This window comes from Nycticebus coucang, chromosome 9 (genome assembly GCF_027406575.1).
Source record: "Nycticebus coucang isolate mNycCou1 chromosome 9, mNycCou1.pri, whole genome shotgun sequence".
Taxonomy (NCBI): domain Eukaryota; kingdom Metazoa; phylum Chordata; class Mammalia; order Primates; family Lorisidae; genus Nycticebus; species Nycticebus coucang.
In genome coordinates this window covers 63,102,853-63,125,647 of record NC_069788.1, presented here as the reverse complement: position 1 = coordinate 63,125,647, position 22,795 = coordinate 63,102,853, and the positions used below count along the sequence as shown (strand labels likewise).

The following is a 22,795-nucleotide window of genomic DNA, read 5'->3' as shown; positions in this document are numbered from 1 at the left end:
CCGTCCCCCCTCCACGGTGACTGTTTCACTGTTTGGCTGGCTCTGATTTTAGTCTGATAAATGGAAAGTCACATTTGATTTCTGTAGGGGATCCAGGCTCTTCATGAGGAATCATCTCCCCGTGGGTACAATCCGCCAACAGCAGCTCTGGATTCTGGGGAAAAGAAGAGGGCAGTGGCAGAGGGAAGAGGAAGGGAGGAGGAAGGGAAGGAGGGAAAGGAAATCAAAACATCAGCACCAGGAAAACACACCCTCAGCGAGATTAACACTAGGCCTCCGGATTCTAGGTGGCATCCAAAACCCAGTTACAGCCTCACATTGCAGCAGATAAAACACTAGGCATGTAGGCTGCCACCTCTGAAGGAAGACTATTGTGACAGTGAGCACACTTTAAAACTTTAAAAGCATATACTTTTTATGGCATTAACCACTCCCCTGAGACACTCACTATACCCTCTGCTCTCCTCCACCCCCTCACCCTCGCCATTTTATTAGACTACAGATAATGCATTTCTTAGTTTTTCTTTTCTCTCATGCTGGTTCCATTCCTCTTATTTTCTTTCATCTGGCTGCAAAAGCAAATGAAGCCAATAGGTGGAGTGGACAATGACACCAGCTGGACCGTGCCCTCAGCGCCAGGCACTGAGAAGAAGTTAGGAGCTAAAGTCCTGTGCATCCCTGTATGTTATTTCTGAATCCTCATATGCCAGAGACACTACTCTCAAGGGTTCCACCTGGCTCTGGGTTTATACTGATTTTATAATGACTCCCTGTTCCTTAATACACACACACACACACACACACACACACACACACACACACACACACTTCAATTCCATAGAGGCAGCCAAAAATAATCCTCTTCTCAACGAGTTTCCAAAGAATTCCCAGTACAGTCACTCATATGCTTACAGAATGAGACAGTTAAAAATGAATTAGATTATGGTTACAAAAACCCAAATACACGACAATAATAGGGCCGATGCATCGAAAGTTTCCTTAGCAGGAGTAACACACCTGCTTTGTCCCTGTTGTTTTTGACTTTTTCCTTCATACCATCCCCTCCCTTCCTCCTTAGAAAGGGCCAACTTACCATTAACACCACTTTCAGACAGATCAGACCTGTGTGTTCAAACCTGGACATACAAATAGTGATCCTGGTTCTTATGGCCAGTTATCTCAGTTTCTTAGTAATCACTGAACTCCATGTTACAACTACTGTGTGGGAAACCCAATGCCCAGCTGTCAAGAACATCAGTGAATCACGATAATAAGCAGCAGAGAGGGTGCCCCTATAGGAGAGGGTACCCTCATAGATGTGAGCAGATGTGAGCAATGTAACGTGCTGGGATCCTGAGAGCTGTGAGATTGCGCTGTGGGGGTCCCAAGTCCTCAAGTTTTGGCATTTCTCATACTCAGACCTTCTGAATGATCAGTTTTAAAACAAACACAGTACGGGGGCAACCCATGAAATGGTGAGATCCCTATTGTAACATAACACCTCTTCTCTCCTCTACTCCCCTTAATTTATGACTTTGGGGGAGCAGGGAGAAAAATGATTTGGTTATGCTTCAACGTCATCAACAAACATCACAATGAAATGACAAATGACACAGAAGAAAGTTCTCCATCTTTAATGATTTTGACAAAGTATATAGGAAGGTTGGAAGTTTAGAAATTTGGTGTCTCAACATCCAAGGACTTTTCAATAAGAATAGGATTTCTTATACGACAAGAGAGGCACTTAAGGACAGGCCTGGGAACAAAAAAATAAAAAGACATAAAACATTAATACTGAAGAAATCAAACACCAAGGAATAAGGAAAGGGCTTTTGTAAGTGTCAAATCAGCACACAATTTATACCCAATATTTTTAAATCAAATTAAGCTACAAAAATATCAAAAAACGTTGCCAATTTTGGCTGCCCGAAAAGTACCGATACTTTTCTTTTCTCTTTACATTTCGAGGGTTACTCTGAAGAAAGAGAACTAGGCCAGGCACAGTGGCTCATGCCTTTAATCCTAGCACTTTGAGAGGCCAAGGCAGGAGAATCATTGGAGACTGGGAGTTCAACCAGCTGATCAAGAACAAGACCTCTCTACTAAAAGTAGCAAACGTAGTAGGGCAATGTTGCACATGCCTGTAGTCCCAGCTATTTGGGAGGCTGAGGCAGGAGAATCACTTGACCACAGGAGTTTGAGGTTGCAGTGAATTTTGATTGGGGGGGGTTGGAGTGGGGGGGAGAAAGGAACTACAAGAACCCCCATATTGCCATGCCAACTAGCAAGGAAAATTCACTCCTGAGAGTTACTCAAACAGAACTGGTCCAGGCGCCCCCTGCTGGTTCTATTGCAGCGCTGATCCAATAAACCCCCACAGGATTTCATTAGGGGTGTTCATGCAAGAGTGATATGTCAGAATCTGAAATGAGAATATTTGCATATAGTAGGCCCAGCCGGTGAGGGAATAGGTTAATTAGCCCAAGGCAGCTCTAGGGAAGAAAAAGCAGCAGCATAAAAGTCCTTTCAAAGCCAACTAAAATGTCAAACACATTCAGGAAGAGGTCCATTAGCAATGCAAATATAAAATTTTCTGTACAATTGAATGCACAATATACAAAACTAGAAAACTCCTCTGAAAGTACTTCTCAAAGAGCCCAGCTTTAGTAAATTTTAAAAAGAGTGCTGGCTTCATTCTCAATAGTTCAGGGTCATATTGTTTGCTTGAGAGACACTGGCTGGTCTTCTGCTAACGGACCACTAAGACATACTTGGCCTTAAACACAAATTCAAATTCATTCTTCTGAAAAGTTATCCGTTGATAAACAGCATCTTTTCCAGAGATGCTAAGCTCTGGAAAATCAAGGATACAAAGATTAACATAGAAGCTGGAGCAACCTGGGGACAAACTGGTAAAAATTCCTCCTTCTACATTTAGAAGGACTATTTACCAGCGCAGTACGGAGGAGAAAGGACTCTCTAATTTAGGGGTGTGTGTCCCTTCGCTGCGCCCTATTAGCTTTCTGTATGTTCGTCTACATCAGGGGGAAACAGGAAGGTAGGTTTTAGGTCTTGCTGTGCTTTCAGTGAACCACCAGAGGGCGTCAATATGCACCGGTATTTTGGATAATTACCCATGGAATGAAAAGAACCGAGGGGTAACTTGTGAAGGTGGAAAAGTAGAGTAGGAAATCGAAGGAAGAGGACAAAGGTAAGAAAAAGGACTGAGATTTCTGCTTTTAGGCTCTCTTTATGTGTTCTGAATTGCTTTCTCAGGGATCCCCAAGGAGTTCACCTGCGGAAGCACCTGTCACAACAGAAAGATTTCTTTGAAACGTGGGGCTGTGCATAGTAATATAAATACTAAGCTTCTAAAGAACCACATATGCAGATCACATTATTATTACTGGAAAAAGGAAAGTGGAGGGGGAGTCAATGCATGAATCAAGACAAATGTATTTAGGTTTACCAGCTATGGTTTGACTGATAATCATTGTTCTGAATATATTCATCTTAAGCATCTTTAAATCAACATTTATTTCTACTTATCAATCAGTATTTTAATATTTAGCCCAAAGGTAGGACTTGATAGTCAAATTGAGGTCTTCAGACCAGTAACACCACCACCCCCTGGAAGCTTGTTGGAAATGCAGACTTAGGCCACACCTTAGACCTCCTATTCAGAATCCGCATTTTAACAAGATCCTCAGATAATTTGTACACACTGTAAGGTATGGAAAACTCTGGTGTGAGATTAAATTCCCTACTTTTAAAGTCTTTCTAATGGAGTAGGCAATGGGAAACCAGACTAGGTGCTGTATGTCAACAGAGAGTTGATGCAGCCTTGAAGATAAATAGCTAATACTTAGGTTGTAGCTCAACTGGCTCCTCTGGGGTCATTTAAACACAATATAGCTCTAAATAACAGATGCTCCTTTTCTTCTGATTTTTCACACAACCATAGAGAAACATTCTTTAAAAAGACTATTATGAATTTTATATATAACTCAAATCATCTGTGGGAGGAAAAACAAAATTTAACAAAGTAAGCCCTGCACTTATATTTTTGCTATAATTTAGTTTCAAAAATCCTTTTGCTATTACCATGGATTCAGACTGTTTGAGAAGTGATAGGAAAATGAGATGCTTCTGTGCTAGAGATATAGGAATATATGCCCACTGACCTTAAGCCCTGTAAATAACAGCCAATGGCTCAGAATGGAAGACACTCCTAGAATTTGACATATGGAGCCCTATGAATGCATTCCAAGGCTATGGCAATAAATTAAAATTTTTAAACTTACATCCTCAATCCTGTTTCTCAATTTGAGTGAACCCACAACTACCTGGAATGTATGTCTCTGTGCATAAATGGGAACATAGTGGCATCTTTAAATAGGAGGAAAAATAGACTGATAAGTCTGTTCAAGGACTGGAAAAAGTACATATATGACCATTTAGCAGACAGAATACTTGGATGTGAAGGCAATATACAGCAAGGATTCTCAAAGTCTTGATGCACCAATCTCTTTCCAGTTTTGTTATATAACTACACTGGAAGACTTGTGCAAAAAGTGTTTCATTTTGGTTCAGTATTAAAAATGGGCCCCAAACTCACATTCTTGGAGTATCCAGGATGGAGAAAGGTAGGTTGGATGATAGATAACTTTATGGTTGACTGAACAAGCAAGCTCCTCTTCCCCAAAGTGGATCACACATTCATTTATCAAACACTATTTTGTTTCTAGTATGTACAATGGACCTTAATTGTTTGATGCCAGCAGGAAGCAAATGGTATGCCAGAACTCCATTTCAGCTCTGTTCAGTTCAACATTTTATGGATGTTTTGGTTCATATCTAGAGGTAACAGAAGGCTGGAAGGGATGCTTAATATGTTGCAGTTAATTTTTAAATGTATCCTTAGAAGCTGGAAGTGATGGCACAGAACCAGGAAAATTAAGATTAATGAGAATAAATGTAAATGCATGCCCTTGGTTTCAACAGCTCAATTAGACTAGTAGCAGGGTTGAAGAGATCTGGCTTAAGAATGGTTTAAATGAAAAGAGCCCAAGAATTTTCTTTTTACTATATACTTAAATGAAGCAACGGGTTGGTAGGTTCCTAAAAATTGGAGTAATTATAAGCGTCATTTAAAAAATACAATGTTCAGAATAAGGGAATAAATACTGTTAACCACAGACGGCACTGGTAAAGTCACAGTTAAAATAGGGCTGCAAAGGAACACTGGTAAAATGGGGCATGTCCGGTGTGGAGTCAGGTTAACAGGAGGTCTAGATCCAAGGAAGGCAAGTAACAGCTGAGGCAATTGAGAGTGTGTAGTCTAAGGACAGAAGAAGCAGTCAGAATTGTTAAAAATGGGCTGGGCTCCTAAGGTGGCAGGAATCCCCGTATCAGGGTAGAATCCCCGTATCAAGGTAGATTCTCCAACGTAACTGGTGGCCCAGGTACCCTCCCCTGGTTGGATATTTCACCTACTATACATTTTTTCCCATTATGAATATTCTGAGACTGTGGCTCCATCCTGTGTCAAGGTGTCTTGCTTGTAAACCTGGACTACTTCCACGATTTCTTCTTGAAGTGTCTACAATGGAAAAGGATTATTGACTTTCTCTTCTGTGTCTAGCCTGGAGCATCACCAGGCAGGCCTCCTGGTCCAAAATGAGGAGGTTCCTGAAGGGATTGGATCCATCCAGCTCAGAAACCACCTGAGAGGTGAGCTAAGACCTGGCATAACTTTGCCGAGCACAGTGTCTGAGCGCCTCACCCCAACCATTTGGGTTTCCCTTCTCAGCTCTGAACCCCTGAAAACGTATACACAATTGACTGAGGACATAAAGAATAGATGAATATATATCTTAATGACATTTATTAATGTCATCAATAAAATAAGATAGTTGAATGGTGGATCCTCCAAAATTATATCTACCTGGAACCTGGGGATGTGACTTTATCTGGAAAAAGGGTCTTTGCAGATGTCCCCAGGGGTTCTGGGATCATTCCATATTAACAGGTGGGCCCTAAATTCAGAGACAAGTGTCCTTCTTTATAAGAAAAAGGCAGAGAAGAGTTTGAGAGAATGAGAGAAGACCATATGAAGGCAGAGGTGGCCAGATTGGAACTATGCAGTCCCAAGCCACCAGAAGTTGGAAGAGGCAAGGAAGGCGTTTCCTCTAGAGCTTTTGGAGGGAGCACAGCTGTGCTGACATCTTGATTTTGAACTGCAAGCCTCCAGAGACATGAGAGAATAGATTTCTGTTGTTCAAAGCCATCAGAATTTGAGGTGATGTATTAAGGTGGCCTGAAGAAATGAATCCAACAACTTTTCATTTATTGATCATTTACTGCATGCTGAGAACCTTATTTAAACATCTCCTGCATTCCTCACAACAAACTTGTGAAATGTGTATTACCTTCATTTTTCAAATGGGAACACTGAGGCTTGCCTAAGGCCACAATCAGAGGAGAGGGGAGAATTAGCATTGGGAATTACTCTCTTGGTCTAGCCAATACTGTGGCATTAAGTGTCACTTAGGGAGAGACTGATCCATGACTAAGGAAGAGAGGTCAGGATGTTAGTACTTTATAGGCAACCCAGCCAGAGATCCCAGGCCCAGCACCCCAGCTCAAGTCCATTCACCCAGTTGTGTGATCCAAGCTGCAGGAGAGCTAAGACTGTAGAGGGAGCCTCCTGTACAGTGTGGACTGGACGTGGAGAGCTGTGAGCACTAACATGCTTTCTGAACAAGCTCTTTCTCCCTCTAGTGTCACAAAAATCAAGTTCAAGTCTGCACCAAGCAAAGGCTCCCTGAGGTGTGGCAGCCAGCAGCTCATAGCAAGCTTACTTCCTTTTCCTTTCAGGCAAGGCCTTGCTGGGGAGGCCAGCGGCAGGGAGGTGGGATTTCAGTGGGTTAAGGAAAGGCGGGAAAAGAAAGCCCCACTGTGTACATTATCAGCGCCATGAATAATAGTATTTTTAGGCTCTATTCATCTATAGACTTTTTTTTGGCAGGGAATATAACTATGCTTAAAACATTTAAATCCAGCCAAAATAATACAGTTCCATTTGAGCACTCGCTGGCCCGGGCGGCTCTGCATCCCAGGCAGAGTGATTCTTCTGATTAAAGGCCTTGGAGGGGTGGCTGGAAGGGATTCCTCACAGCTGCACTGGCTGCTGACTGCATCCTCCTGGCACGTGGCTAAACTGCTGTCTCCCTTAGCCCTAAATGGGCATTCAATACTTGCTGCTACCTGCACCATAATGGAGGGACAGGCTTCATCAAGACCTGGGTAAAGCTTGTCTTAGATTCCTGGCTTCTGCCACTGCTGTTCCTCATCATCGCGTTGATAGTTGAGTACTAGGGGTGTTTTGAGTGGGTTTTGCCACTCCAGAGAAACATCAGGAGAGCTGTCATGTGGGCCAGGGTGCCCTGAATGGTGCACAGCACACATCAGAGTGCTGGAGGATGGGCCTGAATGAAGAGGAGGGGCAAGGCTGTGGCTGGGCTGAGCGATCCCTAGAAGCCGCTCAACACGGAAAATGCGGCTGCAGTGTCTGCATAGCCTGTGTCCCCTGGCGGCCTGCCCGTGCTGGAATTCCTGGAAAGGCTCAAGATGGAAAAATAACCATCTGGATCCAAACTGGTCCCAAATGAATTGTCCAACAGAGGTTGAGTTGGAGTTTTTAAGAAAAGCTGGAAATGCCTTCTGTCAAGACCTTTCCTGGTTCGATGCAGAAGCAAATACCTTTCTGCTTGAAATTGCAGCGCCTGCCAGATTAGCTACCCCGGGGCACTCCAGTGTCTGCTTATCTACCACTTATGTCAGATGAAGGACATAGGCGCTGTCCACGCTGCCTGGACTCGGGTTCTCATGCTGGTCCAGAGTAAATTATCCCAAGGCAAAAGGAGCTGGCCTTCTGAATTACCTCACACCTGGGACAGATAAGAGAAGATGAAAAGAATCCGCCAAGGTAACACAGTTGGAACTGGGGTCAGAGGATGAGAACTTGACACTTTTGAATCTCAAATGTTCTTGCCACCATGATATATCTAATTAGAGAATTCATGAAGCATTCACATCCATCAGCATATTTAAAATATCTAGATAAAACATTAATATCACTAATAGTGACAGAAAAATAATGTATTGATATTACGACTACTACTACTAAGGGCTCAGAGTTGTTGAAAGAGTAGGCACAGGTTCAAAACCTGACTTTACGCCAAGCTGACTATGTGATCTTTTTATTTTCTTTTTATGTAATTTTTATTTTACTCTAAATTATACATGTACCCCAGTTTCAGAAGGCAAGAATTTTAAGTGTGTCATCTTGTAGTTAACATCTCTGCCCAAACAATGGGGAGGAATTAACACGCGTAATGCCTGGTGTAATGCACACACCTTCACTACAGGTCAACAAATGTGTCCTCCTGAATTCCCAGCAATTTACCACACTTATCTGTTGCTGATCTCTCCTGGCTCCATGATGAAATCCATAACAACACCTTCAAGCTATCAATCCTTTCAAACATTTTTTTCCCTCACATCTATGATTTACACCAATGAGAAAGTGATGGGTGTTTGAGAATTCATTTTCTTTTTTCGCCTGATAGAAGAGATTATGTTTATAATAGTTCCCGATGCATGGACCCCCATTCCCATCAAAACAATCATAAAAGCAAATCAACACACAAAGAGAATAAATAGAAAGGTCAGATGCTAAACTCAAGCTTGGCCTTTCTAGGTAGGGGTTAAGTGGAATGGTTCCTTGCTCCACTTTGCCTGCTTTTCCACAGTACTTTTTGGATGAGTAACTCTCAAGAGGCATGGTGGGGAAACGCAGAATCTTCCTTCCATAGCCCACAGGGAAGGCTGCCAGCTGTCTAGTCACACACACTCTCACAAGCTCCGCTATACACCACAATGCAAAGGGCCAGCAATAGCTCAAGGAGGCCTCCTTCGGTCCTGCTGGGAGATGAGATGGCTCAAGTCTACTGACAGAGAACAATCTCCACCAAGTCAGAAAAACACCCTTCTGGAACTGAGGCACTCAGGGAGGTGTGGCTGAATGAAAAGAAAGCTGAAGCTTCTGGCTTGTTCGTAAACTAACAAGCCTCCAGGTAGTCGTGCACTGGATTTCCTTCCAAGGTGGTTTCACAGCCCCTGGGACACTGTACAACTCAGCCATCCTCTTGACTGCAAAGCCTCTGAGACCTCCTGGGGGCCCAGCACCCCCTCAAGACACAGCAGAGACAGGTCATGATGCTTACTTTGCGTTGACACCAGTGATGCTCTGTGCACCAGTAACAAGCAGGAGATGATGACCCATTTCAAAGACAAGGATACTGAGGCTCAGAGTATAAGTCACTTGCCTAAGATTACATACCTAAAAAAATGGCAGAAATAACATGAAAATCCTGATTCAAAAACCTGTTCTTAGGTTCTACAGGGGTTTGCTAGTGTGGAGGGAAAATTTAACCTCAATCAAACTGAGGTCTGGCCTGTGCCCCTGGGTACTGAGAGGTGATCTCTAGGCCTCTGGAATGTGCTGTCTCATGTGAGTGTGCCTGTTTGACTGGGGACTTTGGCCACTGGACAGTTGTTAGTTAAATGGCATTTATAATGTGGGCTTTGGGCAATGTGGCTTAAGGAACAGTGTGGGCTTTGGGTCATGTGGCTGCTGAGGAACTAGTGACTAAAGGTACTTTCCCGACCTCCATAAAGGGCTGTGGACTAAAGGTCAGCCATGAGGACAGCGTGTGATCGAGTTCCAATAAAAACTCAAGACACTGAGGCTCAGATGACCTTCCTGGTTGGTGATACTCCATGCGTACTGTCACTCATCATGGATGGGAAGTAACACCAGTCACAACTCCACAAGGAGAGGGCAACAGAAGCCTTGTGTCTGGATTCTCCCTGGTTCTGCCCTATGCACGGCTTCTCTGGGCTGACTTTCATGTGTATTCATTCTCTGTAATAAATTGTAACTGTGAGTATCACAGGTTTCAGTAAATTTTGTGAGTCCTTTCAGTGAAATATTGAAATTGAGGGTGGTCTGAAGAAGCCCCTGACCTTGCAATTGGTGTCAGAAGCGAGGGCAGTCTTGCAGGAAGTATTTTCCCTAATTTTGTATTTGACCAATAAACTTTCTCGTAGCTGGTGATTACACTTAAAATAAATAGACCAAGTAATAAAATAAACATAACAAATAGATCCATCATGGCTTAGGGTTAAGAATGCATCATGAACTAAGGATTAGATTAATAAAAATCTGCATGCCCCAGAGCAGTGCCAGGGAACAGTGAATGGAACAGCAAGGTAAAAGAGTTTATGGGCCCCCCGTAAAGTAACTAGGCCTGGAGGCCTTCAAAGAAGGGCTCTCTGTGGAAATTGCTAAATGGCACACAAATGTAAAAAACATTGAGCAGATTTTCTGGGTACATCCTGCAAGGTGCTGGAACAATGGTGGTAACTATCAACTAACTTGCTGGTCAGCATCTTAATCCTCAGCTCTCTGAGTGGAGGTATCTACCATGGTCACTGGATACTGAAAATCCCAACAGCCCAAACGGAGAACTTGGTTATAATACTTGATTCTCTAGCTTTTTGAGGATATCCTTCTTACAGAACACAGAGGAGGCTGCACAGGGACCAGGGATATTACTGGTTTCACTGTGTTTGTGAACATGTTGAACGGGGCTGCATCAGTAGCAACACCTGTACCGTACTTTCCTCACCTGCAGAATAAGAAATCAACACTGGCTACGCATCAGACTCAGTTGGGGAGCTTCACATGCAATACCAGTGTGCACATCCATCACAAATCAATTGAATCAGAATTCCTGAAGATGGGGACCATCACTAGCATTTTAAAAAATGTGCCAGGGTAAGCTGGGCATGATGGTGCATGCCTGTAGTCCCAGCTACTCGGGAGACTGAGGTGGGGGAATCACTTCGGCCCAGGGGTTCAAGGCTGCCGTGAGTCAAGATTGTGCCTGTGAATAGCCACTGCACTCTTACCTGGGCAACATAGTGAGACCCTGTCTTTAAAAAAAAATACATCAGGGGATTCTAATGTACAGCCAAGAGGTAAGATCCCCTGGTATAGGACCCCTTTACCTCCACTACTCCTGGCCAGTATGTCACAATAATTTTAAATACAGCTTCCAATCCTTTTCCCAATGCCTGCCAACACAAAAACAGTGTTTTAACGTCCTCCTCTAAATGCACTTTAAAAATACATTACATGTCTACAATGAGATACTATTTCCCACCCGTGAAGATGGGCATTATATTAAAAAAGCAAAAAAATAAAATAGCAAGTGTTGGTGAGAAAAACTGGAACCCTTGCGTACTGCTGGTGGAGATGCAAAATGGTACAACTACTGCAGAGAACGGTTGGCAGTTCCTCAAAAAGTTCTAAACACAGAATTCCCATACAACCCAGCAATTCCACTTCTAGGTATATATCCCAAAGAATTGGAAGTAGGGTCTCAAACAGATACTGTAGACCAGGGGTCCTCAAACTGCAGCCCAAGGGCCACATGAGGCGGTGTGATTGTATTTATTCCCATTTTGTTTTTTTACTTCAAAATAAGGTATGTGCAGGGTGCATAGGAATTTGTTCATAGTTTGTTTTTTTAAACGATAGTCCGGCCCTCCAATGGTCGGAGGGACAGTGAATTGGCCCCCGTTTAAAAAGTTTGAGGATGCCTGCTGTAGATCAATGTTCACAGCAGCACTGTTCACAATTGCCAAAAGTTCTGAACAGCCCAAATGTTCATCAACAGATGAATGAATAAACAAATGTGCTTTGTTCACACAATGGAATATTATTCATGCCCCCGTGAATTCTGATACATGCTGCAATATGACGGCATTTTGAAATGTTATGCTGAGTGAAAGGAGTCCAATGTGAAAGAACAATATTGTTCAATCTCACTTATCTGAGCTACCTAGAATGATCAGATTCACAGAGACAGAGAGTACAACACAGGTTACGGGGGGCTGGAGAGAGGGCAGGCATGGAAGCTGCTGTTTAACAGGAGCAGAGCTCTAGTCTGGCATGACAGAAAAGCTCCAGAGAGGGATGGTGGTGATGGCTACGCAAATGATAACTGTACTTAATGCCACTGAACTGTACACTTAAAAATGATTAAAGTGGTAAAAAATCATATTATGTATATTTTATTATAATATAAAAATTTAAAAAGTTAATGTCAAACTTGAAAAAGTTTGCAAACAAAGTGTAATTTGTTTTTCAACTACAAAGTTGAACATTCTGTCCCCCTTCATTCTGCATGGAGCTACATGGATCTTCAAAATACCTGCTGCAGCAGGTAAAACTGGACGTCAGGAGGGGTCTTAAGGCCTTAATACCAGGTGCTCTTTCCTCTTACCTACAAGGGGGGCTGTGAGCCATAAAAAGCAAAGAAACACCCCGTTAGTGTAACTGCTGGCTCAAAACCTAAAGCTGGTCGACATCCTTGTCTCCCTCCTGGTGCCATTCCACCCTCTACATCAGGGGTCGGCAAACTTTGGTGAAAGGCCACCTGGTAGATATTTTTAGTTTTGCAGGCCCTGTGTTCTCTGCCGCAGCTACTCAACCCTGCCTGGGTGCAGCCTAACAGCAGCCACAGATAACAGGGAACTAGTGGGCATGGCTGTTGCAGCCCTGGAAGGGTTCAAGGCCTTTGGATGTGTGTATTCCCTCTGCTCTATGACAGCACTTTCCACCCCCATCACTACCCCATCCACAATACACCTTGTCATCTGTTTTCTAACCTACTGGTTCTTATAGTTGAGTGGCATCAGATTCATCTGCAGCTCCCCCGATGATGGTGCTGGTCCAGGGAGCACTGTAAAAATCACTGTTCAAACCCATCTTTCAGGTCTCTCCTGCGTTGTCACTTACCCTGGGTTCTCTCCCACCTTCCCACACTGTACCCCCTACCTCCCCACTGTGTCCCCTCTATCTTATCCACACACTGCTCAGTAACTGTTTCCTTGACTACCCTCCCAGGCCCCCATTAGGCTAACCCCCCCCCACTTTCCCCTGCATGCCTTTGCCCACAGTAGGTCCCCTGCTTCCTTTCATAATCACTCCTAAAATCTCAGCAAAGCCACGTAAGACCACTGCAATCCTTGTTTCCATGTGCCTTCCTCATTAGACTGTAACTCCTTGACACTTCTTACAGACTCAATGTCACAGCCCCTGCCCTTTCTCTGTTGGTTTTCTGTTTTTATCCTGTGTCTGTCTGTTGCTGTTTGTCTTTGTTAGGAGGTAGAAAATTTCTGGATTGTTTTCTAGATTTTGGATGTGATGATCAAAACTGAATTCATGATAAAGGGACATAAATACTATGTGAAGAATCTGCATGTAGAGATTCCATTTCTAGCACATCTTCTCGGGTGAGATTATTAAGCCCTGATACTTGTCATATCAGGAAGTACCAGCACACAGTGTGAGATGTTGCTAAAGACGTGTGCTATACAGGAAAGCCTCTAAACACTCACATCCAATTATCCAAAACAATTACAGATTGTCCCACAGTCAATCTTAAAAAAATGCTCGGGTACTCTCTGGATTTACTGGAAGAGATAGGTATTCACAAAGATATTCATTTTATTGAAAGCAGCCTAAATCAAGTATAAGAAGGACAGGGAGACAGACTATAAAAAAATTAGCTGAGAGAAGAATTCTCTCTGCAATAAATGTTTGTTTTAAAATTAGGGGTATGACTCACACTCGGTGAATGGGTGGCTAAGTTCTGGCCCTCAAAAGATGAATGGTTCGTTTTGAAAAGCCCAGCAAGTGGGAAGCCTACTTTCTGCCTCCATTTATTTCAGATGAGGCTACAGTATAGTGGAGCCCAAGATGCCCCTGAGTTGTTTCCAACCACCAGCAAATTGGACAATGGGATGACTTGCTACCTGCAGCTGTTTTCGATCAAAAAGCTGAGTAATTACAGAGCCTCTCCCAGGGCTCCCATGTGGCCCAGCACGAAGCCAGTGGAAGCCAGTGGAACATTAAGGATGCTGAATGAGCTGCCAGAAACCCTCCAGCATTCGGCTGCCAAAGGGCTCCTCCTCCCTCAGCTCAGCACCATTAACTTAATCAGGTATTCATTCAATAAAAAAAAAATCATCTACACACTCCCTGGATGCATGCCAACAACCTCTGACCAAGGCACACTGTCAAACCCACTGCCTCGGGCAGGAGATGTCAAAGTAGTTCTACAGTCTTCGTTTATTTTTAAATTTAGGGGCTGAGAAGAAGGGACTGATCCCGTAGGCAGTGCTTCTTGGACACACAGTGGAAGGGAGGGAGGTTATCAAGACCATAAAGAGATATGCTGGTCAAAGAGTAAAGAGAGTAAATGCTTTGTCTCATCTTTACAGCTCAAGGCACAATGCCTGATAACCACTGTTCTTACTGCTGAACGATAAGCACATGTTTGGCTTTGGTATCTTATTAGATCTGGGCTAGATTTCTGGCTTCTGGCAGATGGGTAATTGGTGACTTTAGGAAACACATTCAACTTTGATTTGGTCTATAAGAAAATGAAAATAATAGTAAGCCCTATCTCTTAAGGCTGTTCTGGGAATTGCATGGGATGACGCAGAGCCTAGCATACAGGCAGGAGAGCCTCAGAAAGGTTGCCTCTAGTGAAGAGCTGCTCTCCAGCGTCAGAGGACCTCTTATTACTGTATTCCATCCAGCAATCCCACTACTGGGCATGTGCCCAAAGGAAAATAAGTCATTTCATTAAAAAGACGCCTGCACACGAATGTTTATTGTAGCACAATTCACAATTGCAAAGTTCTGGAGTCAACTCAAATGCTCATCAACTCATGAGTTGATTAACAAAGTGTGGTATATGTATACCATGGAATACCACTTAGCCATAAAAAATGAATTAATACCTTTCTCAGCAATTTGGAAGGAATTGGAGACCATGATCCTAAGCAAAGTATCTCAAAAATGGGAAAACTAATACCACACATGCTCGCTAATAAGTTGGAACCTACAGATGGGCACATGTGTGCACAGTGAGAGGTAAAAGTCACTGGAAATCAAGTGGGGGATGGGGGACAGTAAAAACCTACCTAATGGGTACAATGAATGATATTTGGGTGATGGGAACATTAATAGCCCTGACTCGAGCACTGCAACAGCACTTAATCTTATGAAAAAAACATAAAAGTTACTTCAAGTGATGAACCACTCTCAAGCGTCAAACTACCTCCTATTACTGCTGGTGAAAGCATAGGCTTGGAATCCTGATGCCTTCACCCACCAGCTTTGTGACCTGATGCAAGTTTGTTAACTTCTCAGTTGAAAGTGGGAATAATATTAGTACCTGCCCATAGGCTTGTTGTGAGTTCACCCTGTGAAAAGCTTAGACCAGGGCCTGGCATACTGTAAGACTTGGCTGCTGCTGTCATGAGGACCTTTTCAGAAGAGCCCTCCTCCCTGACTGCTTCACACAGGTCTTATGTTCATGCGAATGAAACACCACATTTTCCTCCCTGAAGTTCTTTCCCAGCTCCAGCAAACATGTTGGATGGAAGACTCTAATTAAAAGGTTCTCTGCCTCACTTCCCTTAATGAGTCATTTCAACTCTTATCAGTTCAGAAAGTTTACTAAGTCCCTAAAATCGTCTTCTTGTAGAACATACTCCGCTCATGCCATCTATATATATATCTATATATAATTTTTTTTTTGCCCTAAACTGGACCAAAGCCTTGCTTGAAAAACAGTCAATTACATCTACATTAAAAAAATAAAATTAGAACTACATTTGTGTTTTCAATTAAGATTGTCTGTGTTTTTTGCTGTTTATCCCTTTGATATAAATAGAAGCTTTCTGGCTTATTTGAACACAGAGCACACAGTACAGTATATAGACACAATTACTCAGTATAAATTAAATCAATCTCTCTCCTTTTTAGAATACCCATACCCTAACTAGAATCTCTTCAACATTATAAAATCACAAAATATGACCAACTATTTAATGGAAGAAATTGCAAATGAAAGAAAACAAATAATGCTGCTCTAAGCATCGAATGGCTGTCACCTAAATACACAATAAAATATTTAAGGAACAAATGGAAATGCAAAAGGTAAGCTAGTGCCCTGTTCACAACAAAGCTCACTTTCTACGTGTGCTAGCACTGTGGTCTTGGAAGACGTTATTGACCTCTCTGAGCCTCAGTTTCCTCAGCTGTCATGTGTGAATGATCATGCCTTTCAACGGGCTGCCATCAGATGAAATGAGATGATGTACATGAGACACCGTAATGTCTGTCACAAACAAAAAATCTGAAAAATCCTAATGTGTTCTCTTTTCTGAACTTCAGTCTCACAGCTCAACTGCCTGTTAGGAATTTCCATCAGATGCTTACCATCCCTGTCAAACCAGCACCCACTCTGGTTCCATACTTGTGCAAAGGGCTCTGCACCATCTCCCAGGTATAAGGCCAGAGCATCATTTCTGATACCTCCCTGTTGCTTAACCCCTATGTCCAGTTACTCCTTTATCAAGTCCATTTTTCTTCAAAATGTCTCAACTATTGGGGGAGGGTGGGAATGCCTCATGTTTACCTCTATTTTCCACACCCACTGCGTGGTAAAGAGTTTGGCTTTGCCCAAGGAGAGCTCTGGCCTTTGTCCTTGCCTTCTAGGAGGTGATCTACTCTGTGTGATAAGAGTATCTTTGGGTAGGTAGGGGGAGTACCTGGGGTCACAGCCAGTCACTTAACCCAAACCTCAGTTTCCTCTTCTTAAAATGGGGATAATAATATCTACTCTGCAAGGTTAGAGTGATGATCAAATAAGATGCAATACAAGGCTAAAAAATACTTAGACCCAGGAAGCATTCTGCAACGTTCATTTCCTTTTTCATTCATTATTAACAGAAGGTGAAGTAAATAGTCAGTGGATTCTAGGAGAATTCTGCTAATAGTTTTAGCCTTTTCATAATTGGCTGCAAAATATTTCTATTTTCATTTTAAGATTTCTTAGTATTCTTTTGCTAAGAAACCAATTATTTTCTTTGATTGATTTTTTTTAAGTTTGGCTTCATTTTTGAGTTCGTGGGATCAATAATTTTTCCTTGTAATATAATTCCAACAGAATGAAAGGCAACTAGGCCTCTGTTCAGCGTTTCAGCTTAAACCTGTCAGCATCCTCTGCTTTCACAATGGAGGCTACAAACGATCCCAGATGTGTGCTGAGGGCTACTATGTTCTTATCTTTCTCAGTTTACTTGGGATTGGGAAAGGAAAAAGGCTTTTATTTCAGTATGAGATCATGTCTTAGAACAGACCATTTCCTAAAATGTCAATAACAAGTGGCTTCCCTTAGAAAAAATACCTGAATGTTAACTAGATAAATGCATCGCTTTAACATTGAGACATTTTTCTGATGTCTGATGCGCTCTTATTTTTTCACAAGGACATGTTCCCAAAATTAGGATCTTTCTCCCTTCTGTAGCTTTGCAAAATCTATAGCTCGCTTCCATTTTGCTCTGGTTAACCCAGGAGACAGTGGGTGGGATGATGAAAAGCAGCAATAAGGCAGTGACTGAACCAATGGTGACATTTCCAACACAGATGATGAAATGAACTCATCATAAACATATTCGGGAAAATATACAAAGTGTTATCTCCTGAGATCTTCACCGAAAGCTCTCAACCGGAGATCCTAAGGGACCAGCCAGGAAGGCTTATAGAAGCCAAGAAGTCAGGCGTGAGCAATGCTTTTAGACCGGTGGGTTTTGTATTCTGTTTCACAGCTGATTTGAAACTTTTCTCGGTGACAGGGGGGAAGATAATGTTTTAATAAAATGCATGGATTTATAAGCTCTCTCACACTGACTGCCAGAACCACACTGATGCAGCATCACACAGGGCCCTGTCTGGTGGCCTACACATCTCAGGCTGGCTGCAGTCCTTTAAAGGAAGTGGCCACGGTTGGTGCACCTGAGGGCTTGCTCTGTGGTTCATCAGAAGCATCATGGCAGAGTTACAGTCAGATTTCAGCACAGTCATCTCCTCTTAATCCAGTGGTTCTCAACCTGCCTAATGCCATGGCCCTTTAATACAGTTCCTGTGGGTTGCGACCCATAGGTTGCTGCCTTAACCCAAGGCGAATATGTACCCCATCCCCGTGGACAGTTGAAACCACAAATATTATCACACCCTACATGTACTATGTTTTTTCCCGTGCCCATGTATCTATGATAAAGTTTAATTTACATATTAGGCACATTATGAGATTAAAGTAGGACAATTAAAATATATGCCAGCATCACTATTCTTGTGCTCTGGGGCCATTATTAAGTACAGTAAGTATTACTGAACAAGCACCCCGACACCACCTCAGTCAGTCTGATAATAGAGATAGCTACCGAGGACTCGTGGGAGAACGGCATCTGGGGCATGGATATGCTGGACAAGAGGATGGTTCACATTCTGGACAGGATGGAGAGCAATGGTGTGAGATGGCACATACTACTCAGAGTGACACACAATTTAAAGTTTACGAATTGTTTATTTCTGGAATTTTCCATTTAATATTTTAAGACCACCATTGACGCGGGTAGTTGAGACTACAGAAACCCAAACTACTGATAAGGCAGGACTACTGTAATAGATGAGGATGAGGGGACATCTAGATGAGGGGCTCACAGAGAATGGCCCAGACTAAAGGGATTATCTCAACAAGTTAGAGGTCAAGTTTATGCACAGCCTGAGCCAGAGCGAGACTCCATCTCTAAAAATAGCCGGTGTTGTGGCGGGCACCTATAGTCCCAGCTACTTGGGAGGATGAGGCAGGAGGATCACTTGAGCCCAAGAGTTTGAGGTTGTTGTGAGCTATGATGCCACCACACTCTATCGAGTGCGACAAAGTGAGACTCTGTCTTAAAACAAACAAACAAATAAAAATCTACAAACACACTTGGTCATTGCATGTAAAACAATTAAAACGGCTTTGTCTGAGAGTGAAGAAATTAAAGCTCTTACAAGCATTACACTTCAAGATCAAAATCTTGAAGGAGTACATTACAGGAGGGTCCCCGTACTGAGTAGCATGAGCAGAAATACTTGTGACACTGTAAAAATACACATTCTCTGTAGTTTTCCAAGATTTTGTAGGTCTGGGCTTGAACCCAGGAATCTATATTTTTAAAATCTCTTTTCTTGATCCTGATTGGCAGCTAAGTTAGGGAACTACTACACTAGCCTTGTACTCCTTAATTCTGGTAGCACAGGAAAATCACCTGGGGAGATTCTGAAACATCTCACTGGTTGGACACAGTCTTGACCCTCAAACTCAGAATCTCCAAGGGAGGCGAGCAGATATCTATTGGTGATTATCACTGTGCAGCTGTGGCTCAGAGTCAGTGTGGTGGACCTTGACAGGGGAGTGTGGCTGTAAGTGTGCCTCTCCAGTACGCAGGACAGCATCTGCCAGAGAGTAGGCCGTCCACAACAAAGCCAGGAGAACTTTGTTTTCAGAGCCTACAAATGTTCCTACTATAGAAAAACACAAAAGGAGGCTGGGTGCGGTGGCTCACGCCTGTAATCCTAGCACTCTGGGAGGCCCAGGTGGGTAGCTTGCCTAAGCTCAGGAGTTTGAGACCAGTGTGAGCAAGTGTGAGAACCCATATACTAAAAATAGAAAAAACTAGCTGGGTGTGTGGTAGGCACCTACAGTCCCAGCTATATGAGAGGCAGAGGCAAGAGGATTGCTCAAGCCTAGAGTTTGAGGTGGCTATGAACTATGACACAACACTCTACCCAGGGTGACGGAGTGAAACCCTGTCTCAAAACACACACATACACACATACAAAAGGAATACAGAGTTCCAGGCCAATTTACAAATGCATTGAGCTGCAATTGCATGTGCTCAGGAAACTAAAGCATGCCTGAGTCAGTCCAAGGAAATGGCCATGCACCTTTTTTCTATTTTATACAGTTGAGTTACACATGAAATTTGCTTGTATTGAACCATGTTTTCCCCAGAAAACAAAATCTAGTCCTTACCAAAAAAACAAAAACAAACAACACCCCCCCGCAACAAACTTGTTTTAAATGTTTAGAGAACAGTTTAATTTTCTGTAACTTTGCGTGGGGAGGGCAGGGCTCTAAAAAGAACCCTGAGTTGCTCAGAGGCCACCTGTAGATCAAGGGAAAAGACCAGTAGGTGCCCAACATCCTCTGGCCTGTTCTCCTGATTTGTGACAGGGAGAAGAAATACTTCTCATAAATGTCAGGCTCCAGGTTTTCCTGATAAGCGAGAAACTGCAGTCGGGAGCAGCTGCTGCGTTAGTCACCTCACAGCTCACAGCTTACAGCCAGGAGCACAGACAGCGACACCCCAACACAGCTGGAGACTTGGCCACAGGCCCTGCCAGCCCACACTGCTATGTCCTAGAACACGTGTGACTTTAGGGAACCCCACATTTCCAAATGCCACTGTGCACATGATTTTCCTTCCTACCCCCTCCCCACTCTTGGTTGGAGCAGTATTTATTGTAATTCTGAGGACCTCTCTTACATGTGGTGTGCAGTTTAACTGCCTCAGACTCAGCTGCATAAAACAGGAGGAAGGTCCACATCCATTTCCCTTGGCCTGACCCAGGCTTGCTTCAGTTTGCTGAGAGCAGAGTCCAGCCAACACGCTTGCTCACGGCTGCTGCTGTACTTTTACACAACTTTGTGCATTGAGTTCCTAAAATCAGAGGCGCTAAGTAAGGGTAATTGAATCGTATGCAAAACCACAGTGGGAATTCACTGCCACCTTCCATTTTCCTCCATGCCAAGAACACCTACTCTTAGTGACAGGTGACTCATCTGCCACTTTTCTAGCAGGCTCGTCTAAGTTAAGACACAAATAAGAGCAGTGTCGACCCTGATGGAGGAGCTTGGTGGGGGAGGAGAGAGGCTCATCCAAGGGAAAGGGATGATTTTTTCTCTGCTCTATCTTCCCCCAACCTGCAGAAATACTCAGCCACCCTTTGGATGGGTAACTTGAGCTGCCCTCTCTTGCTTTTTCCTATAACCACAAACAACCTTTCTTCTAACCACCTCTTCTTAAAAATAGCAGATGAAGGGCTTGCTCTGGGCGGGCCATTGATTGGGCTCATTCCTTCCTTGAGATCACTCTGCATGTCTTCTCCTGAGAGCTCTGAAGTCATTAACACACTGAAATATGTAATTTAGGCACACTGCCCGGGATGCCACTCTTGCTTACATCCATGAGATTTAGGAAAGAGCAAATGGCTGGACTCCTATCTCTGGACACCTGGGAAACACTGGAGAAGTGACTGCCTCTCTTTCTTATCGGTTTTTTGCCCACAGTGTGCAAATATATCCAGCACTCCTTGGACAAAAACCTCAGGGACTACACAACTGCCCAGGCCATGGATTTTTACCTCTTCCCTGCTCACCTGATGACTTAGAAGGTTCAAAGTAAAAGTTTTTGACCTAATTTGGCCTTCAGTGGGAAAAGGTTCTATTGCTCTCTAGCACTGAGTTTCAAAGCAAAGCAGAAATGAAAAAGGGCTGTATTTAATTCTGCGTATAATCTCTTTGCTGTTGGCAATGTTCTGGGAATCGTAATGTATTTTGCCCTTCTATGAATAAATTTTTTAGAATCTATAGCTGAAGCTCAATAATTGTTAGTATTTTCCCCACAGTGTTTTTCAATTTTCTTTGGAAGAGAAGTAGATTCAATTATAATACCTCAGTTTCTCATTTTGTAAGCTGGCAAGAACAGTATGAACTGTTCTGAAACTAAAGAATCATAGGACAAATAAAATGATACTGGGAAAGCTGTTTGAAATTCTTTGAGGGGAAAGCATGTAACTTAGGAAGACCACCATGGGTTATCTGATTTTTAAAAAAAAATCTCAGCATACTAATTGCTTACCAAATTATTTCAGACCATATTTCTCTCCTCACAGGAGATCAAAGATAGCAAGCTAATTTCTAAATTAGGCATTTGTCAAACATTTTCAGGAAGATAAATCTTGAGCAAACAAACTTTTGATTGTGCTCAGAAAACACCAAAATTCTGGAGGCCTAGATTGGGAGAGCAGGGAATCAACTAACATGGAGGACTGTGGGCGACAACTGGTGTGTTATAGGGACATATATTGCCTCTTTGTATCCTTTCCACCAGCATTCTCAGATGCTGCTTTCATTCTAAGGCCAAGAAACCCAAATCTAACATGGAATTTATGCAAATTCTACATGGATTGGTAATCACTTATTCCATTTATAAAATGCAGCTTATTTTATAGGTGGCAAAACTGAGGCCTGGAGAGATGTACACTATGGTCCTATGCATGTTTTAATTATATGCATAACCAGCACTCGAATTTGGTCTAACTCCAAACTCATTACACTTTTCACTCTAATGCCTTGGCTTTCTGTGCAGAATACTGTAGACAAATCAGCTCAGGTTCCAGAGTCTCCACTCAAGTAGTGACAGGGAATATGGAAGAGAGGGACAAATAATGAGCAAGGCTTAGGGAATGACTGACATAAACTGGATTAAACCAGAGAAGTTGGAGTAACTTATAGTTACAACTATAAGAAGATAAATACAATACTGTTATGAAACCAATATATAAACACTTACATACTCACACGAATGATAAACACAAATAAAGTCTAGAAAGAGGGAAGGCAGAAACGTGGGGGGAGGGCAATTGGTGGGATCTCACGTAATGTGCACAACGCAAGGGTATATTTCA

At 42.9% G+C, this 22,795-nt stretch overlaps 1 long non-coding RNA gene across 1 annotated transcript in view; it reads right to left on the bottom strand.

Annotated features, from left to right (window-relative positions):
• Positions 1 to 25: 25 nt before the first annotated feature.
• The window catches only part of LOC128593115 (uncharacterized), a 113,182-nt gene continuing 90,412 nt past the window's right edge, over positions 26 to 22,795 (bottom strand). Inside the window, exon 2 of the long non-coding RNA XR_008382261.1 lies at positions 26 to 154. This is a non-coding gene — a long non-coding RNA (uncharacterized LOC128593115). The remainder of the gene's footprint in view (positions 155 to 22,795) is intronic.